Source organism: Cetorhinus maximus, chromosome 1 (genome assembly GCF_964194155.1).
Source record: "Cetorhinus maximus chromosome 1, sCetMax3.hap1.1, whole genome shotgun sequence".
In the NCBI taxonomy this organism is placed as follows: Eukaryota; Metazoa; Chordata; class Chondrichthyes; order Lamniformes; family Cetorhinidae; genus Cetorhinus; species Cetorhinus maximus.
The window spans coordinates 116,877,735-116,903,506 of record NC_135879.1 but is presented as its reverse complement, the minus strand read 5'-3'; the positions used below and the strand labels follow the sequence as shown (position 1 = coordinate 116,903,506).

Below are 25,772 nucleotides of genomic sequence, written 5' to 3'. Positions count from 1 at the left end.
GAGTTGTGGGTTTTGTGATTTTTATGGGAGTAATTTAAGGTTCTGATGTAACTTGAGGTAGTGAGTATTCTGGAGCATAGTGGAGAGTCCGTGGCAGATAAAAGAATTGAGAATTTGAGGTATTGATCTACAGTAGTGTAAGTTGTTGAGAAGACTATGGACAGGGTGCATTTGAGAGTTACCTGGGTAGTCGGTGATCAAGATGCATGGCATAAAATAGTAATTGGAAAAGGGGGTACCCTCTTTGTGAGGGAAGGGTATAAATGTGCTTGTGATGAATAATTGATGGGTTAGTGAGTGAACGACAGCCAAGGGGTGGATGAGAAATTTGGATTATAGGTGATACGGATTGAAGGGCACCAAGTATTTGAGTGAGTAATCAGGGAAGAAATAGTTTGGAGGTTGGTAGCAAGTCCTGGATTAACAATGGCATTGGTGCGATCATAGGGCATAAGAAGTGGAAAATACAAACATACATACGAACAAGGAGCAGGAGTAGGCCATTCAGCCCCTTGAGCCTGCTCCGCCATTTAATAATATCATGGCTGATCTGATAGCAACCTGAAATCTGTATCCCGCCTACCCCCAATAACCTATCACCCTCTTATTTACCAAGAGCCTATCCACCTCTGCCTTAAAAATATTCACTCTGTTTTCACCACTTTTTCAGGAAGAGAGTTCCAAAGACTCACGACCCTCTTAGTGAAAATATTTCGCCTCATCTCTGTTTTAAATGGGCGATCCCTTAATTTTAAACAGTGACCCCTAGTTCTAGATTCTCCCACAAGAAGAAACATCCTCTCCACATCCACCCTGTCAAGGCCCTTCAGGATCTTTTAAGTTTCAATCAAGTCACCTCTTACTCTTCTAAACTCCAGTGGATACAAGCCCAGTCTGTCCAACCTTTCCTCAAGACAACCCGCCCATTCCATGTATTAGCCTGGTAAACCTTCTCTGAACTGCTTCCAACATATTTACATCCTTCCTTAAATAAGGTGACCAATACTGTACACAGTACTCCAAATGTGGTCTCACTAGTGCCCTATACAACTGAAGCTAAACCTTCCTACGTTTGTATTCAATTCTTCTCACAATAAATTATACCATTCTATTAGTTTTCCTAATTACTTGCTGTACTTGTATATTAGCCTTTTGTGATTCACGCACTTGGACACCCAGATCCCTCTGCACCTCAAGAGCTCTACAAACTCTCACCATTTATGCTTCTCTTTTATTCTTACTGCCATAATGGACAATTTCACATTTTCCCACACTATACTCCAACTGCCAGATCTTTGTCCACTCACTTAACTTATCTATACCTGTTTGCAGCCTCGTTATGTCCTCTTCACAACTTACTTTCCTACCTACCTTTGTGTCATCAGCTAACTTGGCAACCATCCCTTCACTCAAGTCACTTATACAAATTGTAAACAGTTGAGGTCCCAGCACTGATCCCTGTGCCATGCCACTCATTACATCTTGTCAACCTGAAAAAGACCCATTTATGCCTACTCTCTGCTTCCTGTTAGCCAGCCAATCTTCTATCCATGCCAATGTGTTACCCTCTATACCACCAGCTTTCATTTTCCGCAGTAACCTTTGATGTGGCACTTTAACAAATGCCTTCTGGAAATTGAAGTACATCCACCGGTTGCCCTTTATCCACAGCACATGTTATTTCCTCAAAGAACTCCAATAAGTTGGTTAAACACTATTTCCCTTTCACAAAACTATGTAGACACTCCCTGATGGCCTTGAGCTTATCCAAGTACCCTGCTATAACTTCTTTAATAATAGCTTCTAACATTTTTCCTATGACAGATGTTAAGCTAACTGGCCTGTAGTTTCCCACTTTCTGTCTCCCTCCCTTTTTGAATAATTGAGCTACATTTGCTATCTTCCAATCTAACAGGACCTTCCCTGAATCTAAGGAGATTTGAAAAATAAAAACCAATGCATCAACTATCTCATTAGGCACTTCTTTTAAGACGCTAGGATGAAGTCCATCAGGACCAGGCTCGTCAGTCCACAACTCCAACAATTTACTCAGTACCACTTCACTGGTGACTGGAATTTTACTCACTTGCTTCCCCACTTCCATTTCCTGGTTTATAGCTGCTTCTGGAATTACACTTCTATCTTCAATAGTGAAAACTGATGTAAAATACCTGTTAAATTCATCTGCCATCTTCTTGTATTCCATTATCAATTCTCCAGACTCACTTTCTATAGGACCAATGCTCACTTTGTTAACTTTTCTTTTTTAAAATATTTATAAAAACTCTTACTATTTGTTTTTGTATTTCTGGCTAGTTTTCTCTCATACTCTAATTTTTCCCTCCTTATTAATCTTTTAGTCATCCTTTGCTGTTCCTTATATTCTGTCCAATCTTCTGACCTGCTGCCTGTCTTTGCATAATTATATGCTTTTTATTTAAGTTTGATACTATCTTTAACCTTTCTAGTTAACGCAGATGGCGTGTCCGTCCTTTGGATTTTTTCTTACTTGTTGGAATGTACCTATTTTGTGCATTCTGAAATATCCCCTTAAATATTAGCCACTGCATCTCTGTTTCTCTGTTGACCTATCCCTTGACCTAATTTGCCAATTCACCTTAGCCAGCTCAGCTTTCATGCCCTCATAATTGCCCTTATTTAAGTTTAAAAATTTAGTCTCAGACCCACTCCTCTCCCTAAAACTGAGTGTAAAATTCTATCAAATTATGGTCACTGCTACCTAGGGACGCCTTCACTGTGAGATCATTAATTACCTTCATCTCATTGCACAATACCAGATCTAGTATAGCCTGCTCTCTGGTTGGCTCCAGAACATGCTGATCTAAGAAACTATCACAAAAACAGTCAACATACTCCTCATCTAGGCTATCTTTGCCATCTGACTTTTCCGGTCTATATGGAAATTAAAATCTCCCATGATTATCGCCATGCCTTTCTGACAAGCTCCAATTATTCGTTCCTTTATGCTCAACCCTACCATGTGGTTACTGTTAGGGGGCCTGCACACAACTCCCTGGAAGGGTTGCAATTTGATATAAATACAAATGAAGAAGAGAATTGGAAGGAGGAATGCATATGGAAGACTACAGGGATAGAGCAACCCAAGTACATAGGAGAAAGCATGAAAGAAAATTTAAAAAAGAGAGCATAAACCAAAAGTAGGCAGACTAATTTCATCCACAATTCATTTAACACTGACCCGCTCCAGGCCAAGCCTGCGCCTTGATTTTACTTGATTGATTTTGGGAATACCTACTGGCTTAGTTTTAGGGGAACTCATTGCTTTAAATCAGCATCCAGTTTTAAATTGCTCATTGCCCAGACAATAGTTGATTTTAATTAAAGTAATTAATTCAGGACATGGCAAATTCAAAATTTCCTTTAAAAAAAAACTAAAGTTAAAACAGATTAATTTTTCAAAGTTGCAAAATATCAGGAAACAATTGGAAAGCTTGCTGTGGGTAGTGCTGGAAGATGGAAAATAGAGGTACAGCAGTGCCAAGTATTGGGATTCCTTGTAACATAAGTATATTTCCCATTTAAAAATACTTCTTTCTATTATTCACAGGTGTGGCAAAATTGGGAAAGAAGTAGAAAAACCTAGGACATAAGCGGTGGACACTTAACTCTTAATATTGTGAAGGATAGTCACAGAAAATTTACAAAACAGGAGGAGACCATTTGACCCATGTCTGTACCAGCCAAAAAAGTGCTATCCAGCCTAATCCCAATTTCCAGCTCTTGGTTCGTAGCCTTATAGGTCTGGCACTTTAAAAAAAAAAATACTTGGATATGCACTCAAAGAGATGAGGGATTCTGCCTCAATGGCCCTTTCAGCCAGTGAGTTCCAGATCTCCACTACCCTCTGGGTGAAAAAAATTCTCAATTCAAAAGATATATGAATGTCAATTGCGGCGGGAGATTCACTTTTAGTTAAAGCAATGAATCATGTTTTAAAGAGAAATTAAAAGCAATTATAGTTTTGATTTAACACTTGATCATTTATCAACCAAAATCTAATATTTTTCATCCCAAGTTATTCAAAGCAAATAGAAAATGAAATCCAGGCCATTAAAATTGATGAAATCAGATTTCAGAAGTTATCAAAATTCATACGGAACATTTCAACCAACCTATATTCTCAGTTGCAAAGGAAGACGTTTTTATTAGGTACGGTGTATTATATCGGTATATGTTCAAACATCCATTCCCGTTTATATGTTCTAAAGTCATAGCGATCATACACGAGGGCCAATTCAAACATTTTGTTAGTCTAATTAGTAAAGACAGCTGGAAAGAACAGAGGGAGAAAAGTAACTCTCCAGAGATCATATTGGAGAACTGAGGGCCTATTCAACCAACACTAGGTACGAACATGGGTATCTGTTACCTTTCCAGCACTTTGTAGTGAAGATAAAGAAAACAATTTTATCATTTAAGTTATACCATTTGTCCATTAGCAAATGAGATAACATTATCGTTTGTATGTGCTACTATCATAAAGTATGAGAGGCTACCATATTTCAAAATAAAACTGTAGAGTTCCATTTTTTTGCAGCAGCAGCCTAGTTAAGTTTAAGATTAGGAAGGGGATCTGACAAAACTTATCATGGTAAATCATTCATTAGGATAAAGGTTTCAAACACCAAGGGACACAAGTTAGAAATTAGGAACCAGGAGTGAGAAGAAAAGTGAGCTGAAACAATTTCTTTCAACAAGTAGCAGCCTGTGGAATATGTTACACATTAAAGACCACTGAAGCATATAACATAAATGGGCTGAAAGGACAATTACATGTGATTCTGCAGTGATAAGTGAGAAGATAGGTAAAGAAAGAATTGATCTCGAAATATGCTTTTGGGTCTAATAGCCATTTCCCAATCAATTTTTTTTACGCTCTTATGAATTGCATTTTTTTTAAAGAAAAGGCTTAGAATAAAACATTAGATAGCACTACAAAAACACTTTTCAATATAATATCTATCAGGGTCGTTCAATATTTCCATGCAGCAAACAAGATTGATCTGTCTTGTGCACTTTACAATTGTGCTGACATCAATTCTCAGTACCAGTTTTCCAAGGAGCTAAATATCAAGGATTTGTATTAACACAATTTGCAAACGTTTTATCTTGACCTTGCACAAAAAAAAAGTGATAGTGTTTTTATACCAGACTGCAAGACAGAGAATTTTTATTTCCCTCAACTTTAAAAATCACAGAATCATCGAAAGTTTACGGCACAGAAAGAGGCTACCTGGCCCATTGTGTCTGCGCCGGCCAAAAAATGAGCCACGGAGCCCAATGCCACTTTCCAGCATTTGGTCCGTAGACCTGAAGATAACAGAGCTGGAGGTGCATATCCAACCTTTTAAATGAGTTGAATGTTTCTACCTCTACTACCCTTTCAGGCAGTGCAGACCCTCACAACCCTCTAGGTGAAAAATTTTATCCTCATGTCCCCTCTATCTACCAATCACTTTAAACCTATGCCCTCTAGTTACTGACCTCTCTACTAAATTGGCCCTTCCCGTCCACTCTATCCAGGCCCCTCACAATTTTGTACATCTCAATCAAATCTCCCCCTCAGTCTCCTATGTTCCAAGGAGAACAATCCCAGCCTATCCAATCTTTCCTCATTGCTGCAATTTTCCAGTCCTGCAACATTTTCGTAAATCTCCTCTGTGCCCTCTCCAGTGCAATTACATCCTTTCGGTAATGAGGTGACCAGAACTGCGCACAGTGCTCAAGTTGTGGCTTAATGTTTTATATAGTTCTAGCATAATCTCCCTACTCTTATATTCTATGGGCAGAATTTTCTGCCTGTCAGGCGGGTAGGCCCGACCCAATCTCCGGCGGGTGGGGAGCCGATCCCCGCCGGAGAAACGGGCCCCGCCACCATGTTAAGTGGACGGGCCAATTAAGGCCTGCCCAGCGTGACATCCAGCGGGAAGTGCTATGCGCTTCCTGTGCGGGCGGGGGGGGATTCCCCAAAAGCAAGAGTGCGCTCTTTTGCGCATGCACACGAAAGAGCGCACATCTCCCTGAGGCTAATTGCAGCCTCAAGGAGATCGCTGACACTTTGGAAAAATATGAAAAATAGAAAAAAAATTCCCTAACATGTCCCCCTCATGTGACAATGTCACATGATATGGGACATGTTCATAATTTTCATAATAATTTAATTAAACTTTTTAAAACGCTGCATGAAACCTCATCCCACCGGTGGATGAGGTTTCATGTTGTCTCTATTTGCCGCCGGGGCTCCTGGCCTGCCCACCAACCTTAAGGTTGGACGGGCAGGTCCTTTAATTGTATAATTGATCCTGTCAATGGCCTCAATTGGCCATTGACAGGTTGGCGGGCCCGCAGCTGATTTCGCAGCAGGCCCGCCTTCCTGAAAATTTAAATGGGGCGGGATGATGTCAGGGGTTCCGCCCGACGTCATCCCACGTCATTTTATGTGTCAGCGAGCGGGCCCCGCTCCCCGCTCACCGATGGCAAAATTCTCCCCTATGCCTTGGCTAACAAATGAAAAGACTCCTTATGCCTTCTTAACCACTTTATCAATCTGTCCTGCTACCTTCAGGGATCTGTGGACATGCACTCCAAGGTCCCTCACTTCTGCTACCTCTCAGTATCCTCCAATTTATTGTATATTCCACTGCCTTATTTGAAGTCCCCAAATGCATTACCTCACACTTCTCTGGGTTGAATTCTATTTGCCACTTTTCTGCCCACCTGATCAGTCTACTGATATCTTCCTACAGCCCCCAGCAATCCTCCTCACTATCTATTTCCACGCCAATTTTGTGTCACCTGCAAACCTCTGGGTCGTTCTCCCTACGTTTATGTCTAAATCATTAATATATACCACACAGACTCTCATCTCCGCCTAGATCACTCAGCTCCTGGCCTCATCACAGCCTTGGTTCAAACATGGACAAAAGAGCTGAACTGCAGATGTGATATGAGAATGACCGCCCTTGACATCAAGGCAGGATTTAACCGAGTGTGGCATCAAGGAGCCCTAGCAAAACTAGAGTCTATTGGAATCAGGGGGGAAACTCTCCGCTGGTTGCAGTCATACCTAGCAGAAAGGAAGATAGTTGTGGTTGTTGGAGGTCAATCATCTCGGTTCCAGGACATCACTGCAGGAGTTCCTCAAGGTAGTGTCCACGGCCCAACCATCTTCAGCTGCTTTATCAATGACTTTCCTTCCATCATAAGGTCGGAAGTGGGGATGTTCGCTGTTGATTGCACAATGTTCAGCACCATTTGAGACCCCTCAGATACTGAAGCAGTCCATGTCCAAATGCAGCAAGACCTGGACAATATCCAGGCTTGGGCTGAGAAGTGGCGAGTAGCTTTTGTGCCACACAAGTGTCAGGCAATGACCATCTCCAACAAGAGCGAATCCAAGCATCGCCCCTTTAACATTCTATGGCATTACCATCACTGAATCCCCCACTATCAACATCCTGAGAGTTACCAGAAGCTGAACTGGACTAGCCATATAAATACTGTGGCTACAAGAGCTGGGAAGGGAATCCTGCAACAAGTAACTCACCTCATGACTCCCCAAAGCCTGTCCACCATCCACAAGGTACAAGTCAGGAATGTGATGGAATACTCTCCACTTGCCTGGATGAGTGCAGCTCCAACAACACTCAGGAAGCTTGATACCATCCAGGGCAAAGCAGTCTTCTTGATTGGCACCACATCCACAAACATTCACTCCCTCCACCGCAAACGCACAGTAGCAGCAGTGTGTACCATCTACAAGATGCAATGCACGAACTCACCAAGGCTCCTTAGACAACACCTTCTAAACCCACAACCACTGTCATCTAGAAGGACAAGGGCAGCAGATAGATGGGAACACCACCACTTGCAAGTTCTCCTCCAAGCCACTCGCCGTCCTGACTTGGAAGTACATCGCTGTTCTTTCGCTGTCACTGGGTCAAAATCGTGGAATTCCCTTCGTAACAGCACTGTGGGTGCTACACCACATGGACTGCAGTAGTTCAAGAAGGCAGCTCACCACCGCCTTCTCAAGGGCAACTAGGGATGGACAATAAATGCTGGCCTAGCCAGCGAAGCCCACATCCCATGAATGAATAATAAAAAAAAGCAGGGGTCTAAGTCCTGAGCTCTGCGGAACTCCACTGGAAACAGCCTTCCAGTAGCAAAAACATCTATCAACAATTACACTTCGTTTCCTTTCACTGAGCCAATTTTGTATCCAGCTTGTTATATTTCCCTGGATCCCATGGGCTTTTACTTTTTTTAAACCAGTCTGCCACATGGGACCTTGTTAGAAACCTTGTTAAAATCCATGTAAAATCCATCCATCTAAATCTACAAAGAATTCACATTAAGTGACCTTGAAACACGGATAACATTTCACAGCATCTTTAAAAGTATGGTAAATATAGCTAGGGTATGTGGGGACATTTCAGAAATTGAAAAAGGGAAATGACAAAATACTACTATAAATGTAGCAGGGCATGACAGAATAACACAGCTCTTAGGTTTCTTAAAATGGGCATATTTTTTATAATGCAAAATCACTTATGTCCTTTAGGGAAGGAAATCTGCAATCCTGACCTAGTCTGGCCTACTTATGACTCCAAACCCATAGCAATGTGGTTGACTCTTAAAAACAATGCCCTCTGAACAAGGGCAATTAGGGATGAGAAATAAATGCTGGCCTAGCCAACGACGACCCCATCCCAAAAATAGATTTAAAAAAACAAATCAGTACAACACTCAGGAGGTAAAGTGCAGATCGTCCCGTAAAATCATCAGCAATAATGTGCTGAGTTTTTTAATGATTACTTTGATAAATATTAAAATATCAGACTGTGGAAGGACTGTGACTACAGGTATGCTTATCTTCTCAGAATATCATATCAGTTACCTCAAAGATAGGAAATGAAGGGGTTGATTTTTGAGCTATTTATTAGGTGCCTACTCCTGCTGGAAATACTGACTGGAATTTCTTTCCTGCCTCCCCAGAATATTCACCAGTTATCCTCGACATCACATCAGCACATAAAAATGTGCTGGTTTCCAAGGATCTAACTAGCTTGACTGTAGCTAGTGAGTCACTGAGTGTTCCTGAGAGCCCTTTGCAATTTGACAAGGTCTATAACATCTTAGCTGCCAAAGGTGTGATGAAAGGAAAACATTACTGGGAGGTGGATGTCAAGCCTTCTGCACAGTGGTGCGTTGGAATTGTGTATGGATCCATAGAACAGAAAGGGAAGCACAAGTCTACAAAACTGGGAAGAAACAGACAGTCCTGGTGTATTGAACTAAAAGCTAGCCAGCTTTTAGCTTGGCATAATGATAGAAATGTCAATTGTAGTATGAAGCCCTCAAAATTGGAAAAGGTAGGGGTGTATATTGACTACGAGAAAGGACTGGCTGCATTTTATGATGCCAGTAGCATGAAGTTAATACAAGAATTCTCCAGTGTCACATCAAGTCTTTTCGACAGAATGCACCATCATTTCACTGAGCCAATCAACCCTGCTTTTCGTCTCTTTCCTTTTGCTGCTGGTCCTACCTGCTCTGATAAGTTGGAGATATGCAAACTAGAAATTTAGAAAGCAGGCAGGCATGTTAGTGCTCCAACAATAGTTTTAAGGCTTATAGTGAGCACTCGTACACACAAAGATAAAGAGAATTGACTGGCAGTTTTCTCGGCATTCTTACTGAAATTTCAGTTGTACAACATTATCTACAAAACAGAAAATAGCCCAAATAAATATGAGAAATAATATACAAATACATTACCAGCAATATCCCCAAGCAACTAATCCTCGGAGGGGGAGCATGCAACATGGCGCATGCATTTTAAGAGCTGTATATCACTAATGTGCTACTGAACTGTATTAAACCCCTGCAATATAAAATATCAGTAATAATTCCTGTTTAAAGACCAAAGCTTCAATGACCATTTTTAGAGACAAGATCATTTACCATTACATTGTTGTCATGCTTGTTAGGAGCTTTTCAATATGTTTAAGTATATAAAAATCTAGTTCAGTGAATTTTTTTTTATTCCCTTAGGTGCTGGAAGCATCTTAGCAGCTGTGTCAGGCTTTAAGGCCTTCAGTTTCAGAATTGATTCAGCACTAAAAATCATATTTAAAAATTTCTCAATATATAACAAAAATAGGAAGCATTTTGCTTTAAAGCTTATACGAAGTATAAATAGATCACGTACTTGTACATAAACTACTTAAAACATACAACATTTTAGCCTTTATATCTTGTTTTATGGTCCTGAAGAATTCTTCATCCTGGGCACTCACTCAATAAGGTGAAGATCATTCCTGTGGAGCTTATCAACCTAGATAGGAACTAAGTTTGTTCAGTCTATTTTTGTGACTTCTATCTCCAGGTTAATCTTCAATTTCTATTTTAGAATTTCTCAGTGCTTTATTTAGCTTGGTTTTTAATTTGAATTCTCTCTGTATTACACTCAATTTCTTTACATTTGTTAAAATTATTAAACAAGGAAAAAGATGAAAATGAATTATCTCATCAAGAAACACTACACAGCTTGCAAAGCTAAGAACTTACTCTCCTTGCAATCCAGGGCTGTTAATTTTCATTATGTAAAAACAGTTACTATTCTAGTTGAGATTTGTTTATTAAATTCTGCTAAATATGTTTTGTTTCTCTAATAGACTCAGTATGATTTAAAAAGAAATTCTTGCAGCCTTTGCATTTAGGTATGGTATATGAAATGCAGAAGAGAAGAATAGTAGCCAAACTATATAGTTGACTTATTCTTTACAGCTTTTGCATACTGAAGATAGCAAAGGAAACAACATCTGAAATGTTTGTTCTGTACAATGAGGCATGAATGAAAAATTTTGAATTCTATACATTGTCACTGACAGTATAAATAAATTGTATGCTTGTACCTGTCATCTCCAATGGCAATCGACTCAAACTCATCATTCACAATTAGGCAAAATTTTCAAAGTATGTGCTATGGGTTGTTCTTGTTTTTTGGTTCCCAGATGTTGTTAATAATTACATTTTCATCAGTATGCTCCCAGGAGTTTGTTTCTCTAATTTGTAATGGAATGCACTGATTTGCAATACTGCATACTCGAACCTCAGCGGCTGATGTACAGTGGGTTATCAGATTGCCATTTCAACGTTATGACTCGGTTCAGATCCAGTCTGGACTCAGGATAAAAGTCATAATTCTTTTCCCTTCTCTCCTGCCTGATGAAATTTACTGCATTGAATAAGTTTGGGAATTCTCAATGCAACTCCTAGTGGGCATGGTCCCTCAACAAAACCACACTTAATTCAACACCTTTTTTTTTGCACTTAGAGAAGTCACAAGGTTGTCTGGTGTGGAAAATCAATACTCCAATTCCGATATTCTTCTGAGGTTTCAGGTTAAAGCAACAAAAACAAAATTCTACATTTGCAAGTGCTGGAGCTGAACTGGGAACTGGCAGCATACCTGTTGAAGATCCATCAGCAGTGCTATCATGCTATAAAGGCTGTTCCCCTCTCCTTGAAGCTATCCACAATGAGTGACAGCAGAAAGGAGTGTTGAATTTCCCAGCATTGACATACCTTAACTTGGAAAGCATATAAATTAATTCCAAACATTTAAAAATAGGAACAGAATATAACTTTACCTGAAATCAATATCCAGAAGCTGACTCTTTATAACTGGTTCCTTCTTTTCAGATTGGTGCACCCTTATTAGCTCATGTAGCCTGAAAATTAATCCAAGAGTTACCATTAACTTTATAGAGCAAGTGTCATCTCCATACTTTAATAAATCCACCTGGCATGGCAACCAGTTTTGAATTACGCTTGTGAATTATATCAGTACTGCTCAAAGAGGTTTCACGTCCGGATATTTAATGGAGAGCAAGATTTCGGAAAGGAATCCAGGAGTCCGAGTTCCCCCAATACTGCGGAGTTTTAACTTCACCACACATTTCTTTTATACTTGATATGTTCAGCCTGATTGGCAGGCTTGACTTCCAGCCTTGACTTCCAGACAGGCAGAGTGGGTTCAGGAATAGGCAAGTCCAATCCATGCTGGCGGCAGAGTCCAATCCCTAATCTTAGAGCATTCCAACTCTGGGGGTTGTTGCAAGGGAGGTTCCTTGGTGGGAAGCTCAAGGTGCTGGGGTAGGGAGAGGATGGGGAGGGAAGCAGCATACCTGTTGAAGATCCATCAGCAGTGCTATCATGCCATAAAGGCTGTTCCCCTCTCCTTGAAGCTATCCACAACTTCCTTCATCTGCCTGGCTTCCCTAGGCTTGGCAAGTCTGTCCAGCTACTTTGCAGGTTTTACAGAAGGTTAAATAAGAGGCTGGCAGCCTCATTAAAATATTTAAATTGCTAACCCACTCCCATGTCCCACCTCTGCTTAACCCAGGAGTGAGCATTTTGGAGGTATGTTGGGTTCAGGTTTCAGGATCAAAAAATGTTAATATCTAACCCAACCAATCAATTTGTGGGTGTTAAAGTTCAGCTCTCTGTGAAAGCTAGTCACCAAGATGAAACTGATATCAGAGACAAAGGCTGAAGAGACTGAATTTAATAGAAATTTTACAGCGAGAATAATTACATCTGGGAAAAATGAAAATAACTTGCATGCAAATTACTGCAATAGAACAGATTTGTAGGAATTGAAGTTATAATTTCAGGAAATGTTCAGTTCCTCTGCACAAAGATTTCAATTCTATCCATTTGTACCAACACAATGTACACATTTTAACTTTTCTTTAAATGAACTGTAGTGAAATGGCCTGCTGCCTGTTGTTATATTTAAAGAATGAACCGATGAGTGAGGCATCAGCGAGCAGCCAAGACTCAAGGAACTGCACCCCAAAACCATTCATCGCCATCAGAGAGGACAGTGGGGGGAAAATAAAGAAAGAAATTTATCTTTTGATTTCTTTCTAGCCCATTCAACACGTGTAAACAGCCTGACCTTGTGCGTCTACTAACGTTGCTCCACATGGGCCAACAGGTGGTATACACAGACTAGGATTATCTATTCCTCAGATTTCCTTACTTTTACTCATGAAAAGGAATGCGCCCTCTACACAGCACTGCTTCACAGCAAAATAGTTAAGATCGGAAACTTGTCACAAGCTAGGAACTAAAATTGGATGCCATCACTGAAGCTGCTTTTACATCAGTCATTGGGGATGGGGAGTATTGGGGCTAGCAACTTATGTTCCAATTTCTTTTTAAAACCGGGTCTTCATGGTGAAGAGTCTAATCCAGCAAATTAGGGTTACCATGATGTGTATGGTGCGATTCTCTTGAAAATTGTTCTGCTAAAATCTTTACTTAAGTCTATTAGATTTTTGCCTCATTTACCTTGGAAATGACTCACAGGAACGTGGCTTCCTATTAGCTGGCACCACTTGTTCACAGAATCCTAAAGTCAGACAGATATCAGGGAAATTATTGGCTCATTGGTTGGGTTTAAGATGTTGTAGTGCAGGGAGATAAAGAGAGTCACAGCTTGAAATACTTCATTAACACTGACATACCGTGGCGTTCCAACACACAGCACCCTTCTAAAGCCCAATGAAACAATTAAATCCAATAAGAATTGGCAAGTGCGGTCAGCGAACAGGTACTGAGCATTAGTCTTCTTATTCTCGAGCGGAAGCAGCAAATGGCTGGGTCTTTTCAGCTGACCGAGAGAGACGTCTCCAATCAGACGATGAGACGAATGCTAGTCCCACTCTTCAGGAAGCAACAAAATCTGACAATCTGAGCAGAATATTCTGTTTGCCGAGGGTAAAGACACAAATTGCCGAAACCTGCACGAAAACAGATATAAATAATCCATGCAAATTAATAGTTTCTTCAGCAAAAAAATGCTGACATTTTTCTAATTGGCAGAAAGTAGTTAAAAACAAAGTCAAAAGTTATTCAGAAATTCTGCACGTAGAGCATTATACAGTTCCCATGTCATTGAACTCCATTTAAAAATGCTCATCATTCAAAATTTGAAATGAGATGTACAAGATCTTGCAGAAACTGCATCTATTTGAAATTTTGTTAAAAACATCGGTTAGGAAATAGAGCAAGTTTAAGCAAGTTATTTTGGGATTTGTAGATGTTAGGAATGAGTTTTAGGTTTAAAGTTTGAGTTTGATTTGTATTTCTGTGTCTGTTAAGAAAGGTCAAATTGAGTTTTAGTTCTCTTTAAACAGGTGCTTGCATTTCTAATGAGGGTTTTAGACTTAAGAAGTTAAGCAAACACAAGAGTAGAAAAAAAACAGTGCTGTTACCTAGCAACAGGGGTCCAGAGAGGCTGGTCCCACCCACAGACACATACAATAAAACTAAAGAAATAGCAGTTTTAAGTTCAGTTTGAAGCCAGGACCCCAGAAAGACTGGACACTGCGAGAAGGAGCTGCAGATTTCCCAAAAGGAACCAAAAGGTCCCAAGGCCAAAGGAGTGAGACAGAAACAGGGGAAAGTCCAAAGCAGGTTTTCTAGTCAAAGGAGGACAGGAACCTGGAAAAAGTCCTGTTATGTGAAGTTAAGAGTGAGGGGCAGAGAGAAAAAGGCTCCACACTTCAGATTTAAAGAGACAAAAGCTGCAGAAAGCAGATATAAAGTGAGAACAGCTTGCAAGAGGCAAGAAGGTCCAGGGAGATAACTGAAGGTCTGTAACTCTTTGCTATGGGCAAGTGAAACTGTCATGAAACTATAATAATTTTCACAACATTATTGTGATTTATTGTAAAGGTAGGTTAATAGTGGGGTTTGGATTAGTTTCTCTGTATGTGTGTGGGGAGGATTTAATGGAATTAGAGACAGCTAGTCTGGAGCTTTTGAGTGATTATAATGGAAGCTAGGTTTGAAATGCTAAATACGTAAAAATGGCTGAAGAATGTGAGGTGTGAGGAACATTTGCATTTTTAGATAAACCAGAGTAGTGAATTTCAAAGAGATGGTAAGGTGTTACACCTTGCCATATGAAGCCAGGTCAAACAGTGTGTTTATTTTTTCCAAAGGTTACTGATAATATGAATACTATGGAAGATTTATGTTATGGAAAAAGTAAAATTGCAAAGACATATTGGAACAATGGGATTTACATTAAAAAGGGAGAAACATGTATAAAGGAGATGAAGTTGTGTACAAGGGGGAAGGCATTCTAAGATCTAACACAAGTGCGAAAAGCCTCCAACCTTTATGCATTAAGTTGCTGTGTACAGGAACCAAAGCTAAGAAAACTCACTTTGAATATCACTGTCTAGGGTATTGTGTGCTTTGCCTGGGTCTGTTTAATTCTATTTGTTTTACTGTTGCCTTAACAGAGGTGTAACTGGGAGTCAGATTAATTAGGGGATTTAGCAGTTGTTATAGTAGTAATTTGTAGACATATGTATATGCTTAAAATCTGTTCTACTATTAATAAATGTTTAATTTAGTTTTGTAAAAAACCTCTATTACTAACGAATTCAAGGCACACATCTCGAAATAAAAATAGAAATTGAAAAACAGTTGTGGCAGCTGTTTCAATTTCCCTCTGGGATTTGAGCAGCTCAGCATTTACCATCTGCTGTGCCATAACAGAAGCAGTGGTACTGTTTTCGGCCGAGCCGGTGACAGAGTGCGTGGAAGACAGCTTGAATGCATGTGGTGACCAAGGGAAGAGGAACATCAGAAGGAGAGTTCAAAACCCTGGAGGTGAGCCTTTGCGGAAGGCATCTGAGAGAAAGTGTCGGTTTGCGAGAAGTTTCCAAAGCAAGTTCTTGGGCAGTGGAGATTGGAAACCCTCGAGTGAAAGACAGAGTTCAGCAAGACCAGTTGGCTCACAGTGTGACAAGCATCTGGGGGGGGCGGGGAGTTGAGGAGAGGTCCATAGCATCTGCCTGGGGTGGCATCTGTCACTTGGTTTCAGAGTGTGGTGTGCCTGACCACAGGGTGCCTATTGGTACATGGACTGTGTGTTTACTGTGAACATTTAAGTATAAGGTAGCTTTTGTTACTTGTGTTATCCTTACAAATCTGTATATCTGTAAAGGTATAGTTGGGGGTGAGGGAGTATTGTAATATAGTTCATCTTTTCTTGTTTGATAAATAACTTATTCTTCTGTTAAAAGTTCATCAGCTGACGCCAGTGACTCTGTTCAGAAGCTACTCTCCACAACTAAACAAACAAATTCAAAGTTAGGATCTATAAAGCTGGGTTCCACTCAGGGATCAGGCTTGTCCAGGGGTAACCTTAGCTGGGGGCCTTAACACATCCGATATTCAAACTGATGATCTTTATTCTAGGAACTTAAAAACTCTGCAGAGTTCACACAACATAATATATGACTGCTGCTTTAGCATACGATGGCCCATCTCACCACTGAAGTTATTGGCAGCCTATTGTAAAGTTTATTGCCATTCAGCTTATCAAGTCTCCATTGGTGTTACTCTCCAGAAGCCATCCAGGCATATCTTCCTGCTGACTCCCCACATTCCTTTACAATATTTTTTCAAAAGAACCACCTAACTCCCTTTTAAAAGAGTCTATTGACTCTACTTCAACAATGGTGTGAGATAGTGGGAATGGTAGCGTAATGTTACTGGACTGGTAATCCAGAGGCCTGGAAGAATGCTCTGCAGGCACAAGTTCAAATCAGGTGGGAGATTTTAAATTCAATTAATTAAAATAAATCTGGAAGCAGCCGATTGCAGTAACAGTGACTACAAAGGTACCAGATTGTCGTAAAAATTCACCTGGTTCATGATGAGGACAGATTACATACTCAAGGCTTGATTATAGAAGATTAAGGAGTGATATCATGGAGCTGTTTAAGATGAATGAGGAAAGATAGGGAGGATGGAGGGAAACTCTTCTCTGGCAGGAAATCCAAAACAACCTTACGATTAGAGTTCGGCTGCTCAGGGGTGATGCTCAGTAGCACTTCTTCACACAAATGTTTAATTTAATGTTTACTATGAGGGTCCCGCCCGTCAGCTGGAGAGCAAGCAGGAGCCCCGCATTGCCTCTGTTGTGGAAGTCCCGCAGCATTAAGTGACCAGCGTTGGGCCTTTGCCAGGGTTATGGACTCCTGGAGTGGAGATTGCACCCCACTAAGAGTTGCCAGCCAATCAGAGGCCAGCAGCTCTCCATTGCCCAGTGCCACCAGGAGCAATGGCACTCCACCAGAGGCCCAGAAACACAGAGACCTCGGCCCAAAGGTGAATGAGGGCAGGATGGGGGTTGCAGGGTAGGTGTTGCAGGAGAGGGGTCGAAGGCAAGGGCAGGGGGTGACTTTCAGCAGGCTCCCCTCTTCCCTGTTTCTGGATCCTCAATCAGGCAGAATATCTTTGAACAAGGGATCCCCTCCCTTCTCCCCAAGAGCCTGCAATCAAATCCAACGGTATTTGCTTCTCAGACTCCCTGCATGACAACTCCCCTTCCCGCCAGTGGGGGGCAGCATTAATTACAGATCTCAGTTGGTGTCCAGGCAGGAAGGCTGCTCATGATTATTCCCACCCACACTTCATGGGGCAGAGGCAGGAAGGTAGCGAGGTCCCCATTCCATACCCTCTTGCCCAAGTAAATACCACCCCCCACTCCAAACTCACCTCCGGGGAGGGGATCATTAAATTCTGCCTTTAAATTTCCTTTAAATACTGTGAAGGAAATCTAAAAGTCTCACCTTCAAAAAAGCTGTTGAGGCTGGAAATTGATAATTTCAAAAGTGATTTTGATATATTTTTGTTAAGCAATGTTATTGAGGGTTAAAGGAATCAAGGCAGGCAGGTAAGAGTTAAAATACAGATTAGCCATGATCTTCTTGTATTGCACAGAACAGGCTTGAGGGGCTGAATGGTCCATTCTTGTTCCTTCCAATGTCCCTAGTATACAGGGCTGTAGAGGGAGGGGCATTTTTTAAAAAGCAGATTAGAAAAAGGGACAGAATGTTCTCCATGGCAAATCCACTGGGTGGCAGTGAAGAGCATGTGATGTAGAAGAGGCTCTTTTAATGGCATCAGGAATGCTGCCGTAGCCATGCCAACATGGAGAAAGGAGTATGTTGGTCGACAGTTAACCATCACTTAGGCTCCCAATGCCATTCAATGCTCATTCCAAGTTAGATCCTCCCTCTCCCAAGTGAAACTGCTGACCTGCAATTTACTGTTCAGTTATATTCAATGGACAACCTTCAAGTTTTGAATCTTCACCAGAAATACATACAATCTTTGCCACTCATCTACTCATCTCCTGACCCTGCTCAGTGGTCACTGACTCCAAATGCACAATAGTCCAGTTCAGATGCTACATTTCTTCCCAAAACACCCAGTGCTTTCTGTTTACTCTCTTTCACTCTCCAACACATTCAGTCTAAGGACATAATGCTTATCAGCAGAAATACTCTTTGCAACAATAACCCATGAACCTTCTACTAAATGAACTTTTTAAGGAAGACGACTGCCACTCCAGCCATTTTTCTTCACAGGGACAGGTTTATTGCTGCTTGTGAGGGATACAGTTAACGTTTCGAGTCCGAATGTTCAGTCATTATTGAGTTCAACAACTTTAGATCATGAACTCTTTCCTCCATCCCCGCCCTCTTTCTGATCTCCCTTTTTCCAATAATTTATATATATTTTTCTTTTCCCACCTATTTCCATTATTTTTAAATGCATATCCATCCATTGTTTTATCTCTGCCTTTTAGCCTATTTCGATTCCCCCCCACCCCACGCCCACTAGGGCTATCTGTCCCTTGCTCATCCTGCTTTCTACCTTTAATGTCCCCATTAGCACATTTCTTAGATAATATCACCACCTTCAACACCACTTTGTCCTTTTGTCTACGACATCTTTTGGCAATCTCCACCTATCACTGGCCCTCTATCCAGCTCCACCTGTCCCACCGCACCCCCCCACCCCCCACCCCTTAAACCAGCTTATATTTCACCTCTTTTCTATTTTTCCTTAGTTCTGATGAAAAGTTATTCCGACTTGAAACTGTATCCCTCTCCGCAGATGCTATCAGACCTGCTGAGTTTTTCCAGGTATTTTTGTTTTTGTTCTAGATTTCCAGCATCCGCAGTATTTTGCTTTTATCTTATTGCTGCTTGTGTCAGTGTAGCCAATTCAAAAATAGTATAAAGGCCAACTGAGCTGAAGGTAAACTAAAAGGTTTTGCTCCTTAAAACATTTCCTTAAAAATAATTCTCCTTTTGTTTCTCTTTCTATGTTTGAAACTCTTAAATTTTGAATTTCTCTAACTCAATTTGTCACTTATGCCCTCCCTCCTGATTTCTTCTTAAACTCTCCATTTGAATATCAGGTTTGAATCAGGATTAAAGAAAAGAACAGCTTTCATTTATATGGCTTCTGTCACAACCTTCGGACATGCAAAGCTGCTTTCCCTGGGACCTGCAGAGGGCGCTGCACTGTTTCCATCTCTCACTTCAAGCCACTTGCAGGGTGAAATGTGGTGATTGAATGGTCAAGAGTAGGTCTAACTAACTAACAGCGGGCGTCGTTCGTTAGCCTGCCACTGCAACTTCTAGACCAGTAAATATGGACACTTGTGCTGCATTGGATCCTTAAGTTCCCGCACTCCTGAGAATTTCTGTCACTGGATACAGTAATCTCTAGCATCCCTACCATATAACTATCTAGTATACTGTACCAGTTCATTACCTCTCCACATATTGCTTGTGAGTAAACGGTGGTTGTCGACTTCGATTAAATTCTTCTCTTGCTGATTGCCGGGCCTCTGATATCTGATAATGACAGTGCAATACAAGCAATGGTTAAAGTCACACCTGAAGCAATAGATGAACCATTCTTAGTCAAGCTAAATGCCAAATTAAACAAGTCAACAGTTCATCACTATCAGCAGCGGAAATTGGAGGAGAAAGATCAAAGGTCAGTCAATCATAGCACTCAAACTTACAACATGTCAATCTAACAATCTGCTCAATACATGGGTAGCAAAACAGACACAGAGAGGAGGGAAGCACTTTACTTTTCTATCTCAAAATGTAAAGCTATGACATTGTTAGAGACAATTGTAACAAGGGCAGATGTCACAATAAATCGATCCTGGTAAATGACAAAGTCTTGAGAGAAATTCTGCAGCTCCCAGAGGTATAAAGTGCATTTGTCCTAGCTTATTCCAACTCCTGGCAAACCCTTCTCAGCTCAACGTTAATTGTAAATAAAACCGTGTACAAAAGTGCGAGCTCTGGTGTTGTGTTGATTTTTTTTTGCTACTGACACAAAAAGTGGAGGCTGAAGCCAGTTCCAAGTTGTGCACGAGTGTGAACAGTTTGGTGGGCTGTTGCTTCAATGATATGTCTGAACTGAGAGCCCAGGCAGAACCCTTTGATGTTGGAAAGGGTCAACTCTAGCATGGAGAACACTATCTGCATCACTACTGGCTTTCCAATGTACTGAAACAAAAGGCTACAAAATTTAATGGTGATGGAAGGTGTCATTGACAGTGCTATTAAGTGGCACATACTCACCAATAACCTGCTCACTGATGCTCAGTTTTGGTTTCACTAGGACCACTCAGCTCCTGACCTTATTACAGCCTAGGTCCAAATATGGACAAAATTTCTGAAGTCGAGGGGTGAGGCAAGAATGACAGTGGGCCGTAACATCGTTGAAGTGGCAATCAGCGTTGGTTTGCAACTCCGTGCCCAAATACTTACAGGATTTTCCTCCCAATCCTATCTTGCCCAACCTTCCGACTCAGGCTGGGCGACATCCAGACAGGCAAGCTCGTCCGCAAGGTCCAGAGTCGAACTCCAGCTCCGTCCAATTGAAGGAGGACATGCCCCCATTTTTATGGCATTAGCTGTCATGAACCACGTAAGTTAAAGGTCCCAACAAGGTTTAAAGATCCTTGACAGGCCTCAGGAGCGTGAGGGTCGGACCTTGGGCAGGTGTGGAAGTGAGAGGTGGGTCCGCTGGAGGGGGAGAAAAGGAGTCTCGTTAGGGTGGTTGGGAGTGGGGGTGGGGGTGGGGGTGGGAGTGGGGGGCGTTGAGGAGCAGGAATATCGTGGGGTATGGTTAGTCAAGGCTGGGGGGAGGAGGAAAAAGAGTGGGGGGTGGATCAATCTGGGTCTTTACAAGAGCTACCCAGAAGTTAGAAGAGATTTTAATTCTTCTAATCCATTCTGGGTAACTATTTGTGTAGCCCAGTTGGAACCATCCGATGTTTGAGATTTAAATCGCATTTTCGGATGTTTCCCAGAGCAGGGCAATTGTCCAGAGGAAGTTTGTCCTTCTGGGCAATTGCCATGCAAACCTTTACCCCCCAAATCTGACACCGGGGAGCTCGGAAGTTACGGCCCATAATTTGAGTGTGGCATCAAGGAGCCCTAACAAAACTGGAATCAATGGGAATCAGGGGGAAAATTCTCCACTGGTTGGAGTCATACGTAGCACAAAGGAAGATGGTTGTGGTTGTTGGACGTCAATCATCTCAGCTCCAGGACATCACTGCAGGAGTTCCTCAGAGAGGTGTCCTGGGCCCAACCATCTTCAGCTGCCTCATCAATAACTTTCCCTCTGCCATACAAACAGAAATGGGGATGTTTGCTGCTGTGCATAATATTCAGTTATATTTGCATCTTTTCCGATAATGAAGCAGTCCATGTACACATGCAACAAGGCCTGGGCAACACTCATGGGAATTCTGCAGCAAGTTACTCACTTTCTGACTCTGTAAAACCTGTCCAAGACACTAGTCAGGAATGTGATGGAATACTCTCCACTTGCCCGGACAAGTGCAACTCCTACACTCAAGAAGTTCGACACAATCCAGGAGAAAGCAGCCCACTTAACTGACACCCCATCTAGCATCTTGAACATTCATTCTGTCCACCGTGGCTGCAGTGTGTACAGTATATGAGATACGCAGCAGCAGCTTACTAAGCCTCCTTCAATGCACATTCCAAAACTGCAAGCTCTACCATCTAAACAATGTGCAGGAACACTACCATTTGCAAGTTCCCTTCCGAGTCACACACCACTGCCCTTCACTGTCGCTGGGTCAAAATCCTGGAACTCCCTCCCTAACAGCACTGTAGGTATACTACACCACACAGAGTGCAGCAGTTCAAGAAGATGGCTCACTACCACGTCCAAGGTAGTTAGGAATGGGCAATAAATGCTGGCCTTTCCAGTGATGCATACAGCCCAAGAACAAATTTTAAAAAACAACTTTCATCCCACTGAATTCCCATTTTCATCAAATTCCTGTCGTCAATCTATTTAGCAAGCCACTGCATTTGCAGGATTCGCCCAGCTCTGCGTACATAAGCCATAAGAAGTCTGACACCTTTTAAAAGTTGATACATACAAACAGGAGATAGGAAGGCAGTTGAATAATGACAAGTTAAACTATCCAAGGGGAGAGAATTGAAAGTTGGCATGACTGGCCAACAGAAGGAAGAGGAGAACCCAAGAGGCGGGGGTGGGGGGGGGTGGGGGAAGGGATAAGAGTAGGCTTGGGTGCAGAACAGCAGGCAAAGTTTGTATGCAAATCATTAATGTCTTTGTATTTTCTCCCCTACCCTTTCTAACTTCTCAGCAGCAAATATCCCCAAATAACCAAGTGAGCAAGCTGGGCCCAGGGCATGGGGGTGGAAGTGAAGGGTTTAAAGAAAGGCTTACATTTACATAGCACTTTTCACACTATAATGTAGCACTTTTGAAGTCATTGCTGCAATGTAGGAAACATGGCAGCCAATTTGCACACAGCAAGCTCTCACAAACAGTAATGTGATCATGGCAGATATTCTGCTCTTTTTAAAGAGATGCTGATTGAGAGGGACAACTTATCTGCTCTTCTTTGAAATAATGCAATGGGTTTTTTACTTCCATCTGGGAGGTTAGACAGGCCCACAGTTTAATATTTCTTCCAAAAGACTGCACCCCGACAGTGCAGCACCCCTTCAGCACTGCACTGAAGGTTTGTCTTCAAATCCATGGAATGGGACCCACAACTTTCTGACTCAGAAGCAAGAGTGCTCACAGCTGAGTCATGGCTGACACACTAAGGGGGGAAATCTAGAGTGTTAGGCTGAGGCAACTGAAGATTCTGTCCTTAAAGGTGAAATGAAGAGATTGGAAAAACATCAAAGGTCAAAGGAAGGACTGAATAGTGATGCAGGACTGGAGGAGGTTGCAGAGACATAGTTGGGCAAGACTATGACAGATTTGAGGCAAAGATTCTAAACTTAATGGCCTGAATTTTCCAGTTGGCGATTTGGGTCGGGGCCCGCTCGCCGACGGGAAAACGACTTGGGATGACGTCGGGAGGAACCCCCGACGTCATCCCGATCCATTTAAATATTCAGGAAGGCGGGCGGACAGCGAAATCAGCTGTCCGCCCACTGGCCTATCAATGGCCAATTAAGGCCATTGACAGGTTAATTAAGGTAGTTAAATGCCCTGCCCGTCCAACCTTAAGGTTGGCGGGGGGTTGGCGGGCAGGCCAAGGGACTTGAGTCAATGGCACAGGAACCAAGTTCAGAGTGAAAGTGGGAAGTGATGCCTCCAGTTCTCAATATTCAGTTGGAGAAAATTCTGACTCGCCCATAACTTGATGTTAGACAGACAGTCTCACAGCACATAGGTGGTCAGGGGATCAAGGGAAGGTAAATAGGTAGAGCTGAGCTTCATCATGGAAATCAATGCTGTTCTGTCACTAGCTGGTAGGAGGTGCATGAAAACAGTTTTGGTCCTCTTCTGTGGGGAGTATCTGGTCTGCATCTTAGCCTCACATTTTAACACTACATAACATAGCACATATCAGGTCATTCAACTTTGTGTTCTCAAATTGGGGGACTTTTGGGTAAGGGACATGAAAAGGCATTCCATTTTACAGGGTTAGGGAATATAAACTATTTCCACCATAACCATTTCTTAGCTAATATCACCACCATCTCTTTGCCTTTTTGACTATGACATCTTTTGGCAATCTCCACCTATCACAGGCCCTCTATCCAGCTCTACCTGTCTCACCCCCCCCCCCCTTAAACCAGCTTATATTTCACCTCTCTTCTATTTTTCCTTAGTTCTGTTGAAGAGTCATACGGACTCGAAACGTTAACTGTGTTCCTCTCTGCAGATGCTGTCAGAGCTGCTGAGTTTTTCCAGGTATTTTTATTTTTGTTTTGGATTTCCAGCATCCGCAGTTTTTTGCTTTTAATCAAGGCAATGTTGTTCTAAATTCATGGACAGTCTATTAATTATTCATCCCTACCTTTTCATCTTCCCACTGGAAGAAGTTACAGTCCTTTCGATCTCTGCAGGCTGCACAGGCATAAAACCTCCTGGCTTCTTGCTTTTTGCGATTTACCTTTACAAACAACAAAGTTGGACCTGGAACAAATCAGCAAAGAAACGCACAGTTACAGTAAGCTTAACACTTGCTTCACCTTTTGTAATATGTATAAATTAGAAAATCTGTGGCCGTTTGATGGCCTATGTTAGTGAAGTAATGCACTGTGTAATAGGATAGTTGGATGAGAACAAACATCCCACCAGAACAAGTTCAATATGCTTGAGGAAGAGTAAGTGAGACTTAGCACTTTGTCAATGAGACAGGGAAAAGATTGGAAGATAACTCAACTCGGTGCTTTTGTCCACCTACCAATTTAGAAAGTACATTTACCGTAAGGTAAGCATGTTTCAATAGATGAATAACAGGAATTAACGCTCAATCACGCCCTGGAAATTACAGCATTCTGTCAGCTCAACAATAACATTTCAAAAACCAGTTCTGCATACCTTTCTCTAACCAGCTCATGGGATAGTTACAGAACAGCACAGAGTGAGTCCGAGGAGGAAACTGTCTTCTCAAAATACCTGCATTAATATAGGGCTTCATCACTTGGATCAGGATATCCCAGATTGCTTTACAAGCAATAAAGTACTTATAAAGTGCAGTTATTGTTATGTAAACGAATGCAGCAGCCAATTTGCACTCAGCAAGGTCTCACTTACAGTAAATGAACTGAATGACTGGTTAGTAAAGGGACAATGCACAGTGAGGAGAGCAAGTCCTACCAAGGGAAGAAAAACAAGAGGCAATTAGTTTTAGAAAAGCAATGCAATATACAAATAAAAATTGGCTTCTTCAGTTGAATTGCAACTGATCTCAATACAACTGAGATCACTAAATATCTAGGTGAAGATAAAATAATTAGAAGCAGCTAACATGACTTTCAAGATAGTGGAAATCTGGAACTCTCTGCCCCAGAAGACACTGTGGACGCTGGGTCAAACTGAAATTTTCAAGTCTGAGATTGTTAAGTAGGATAGCAAGAAGAATGGATTAATGGTGGGTAAGTAGAGTTGAGGTATACATCAGCCAATAATTGAATAAATGGAACATGCTTGAGCGACTGAATGGCCAATTCGTCGCCCTATTTAGAAAAAAAGACCATCCTTAAGCCTGAAAGGAGTTCTTTCAATAAGTAGACAGAAGATGGATAAAAAAACACAGTACAAACCTCAAAAATCCTCTCTCAAAGTATCCAAAGAGATGACTGAAGGTGATTAAGGAGCTTGCAATTAGTGGAAGGTGGAAAGTTGAATTAAAAATTGACTAGAAGGGAGAAAGAGGGAGTAGAATAGGAATTAAAGGCAATTTCTCAGAATAGTTTGAAGTGGGTAGTGGGTTCCAAAAGTGTCTCCTTCTGGAATTGCTTCTGTTCAATGTGTACTTCAGTTGCTTG

General features: G+C 41.6%; 1 pseudogene across 1 annotated transcript in view; it reads right to left on the bottom strand.

The window, feature by feature from the left end:
* Positions 1 to 24,424, bottom strand: part of LOC144688708 (rRNA N(6)-adenosine-methyltransferase ZCCHC4-like) — a 93,373-nt pseudogene extending 68,949 nt beyond the window's left edge. The window contains exons 1-4 of the transcript XR_013578461.1: positions 24,296 to 24,424; positions 19,714 to 19,796; positions 13,584 to 13,859; positions 11,700 to 11,780 (exon numbers count right to left, since the gene is read on the bottom strand). The product of XR_013578461.1 is annotated as an rRNA N(6)-adenosine-methyltransferase ZCCHC4-like (transcript). The remainder of the gene's footprint in view (positions 1 to 11,699; positions 11,781 to 13,583; positions 13,860 to 19,713; positions 19,797 to 24,295) is intronic.
* Positions 24,425 to 25,772: the final 1,348 nt, after the last annotated feature.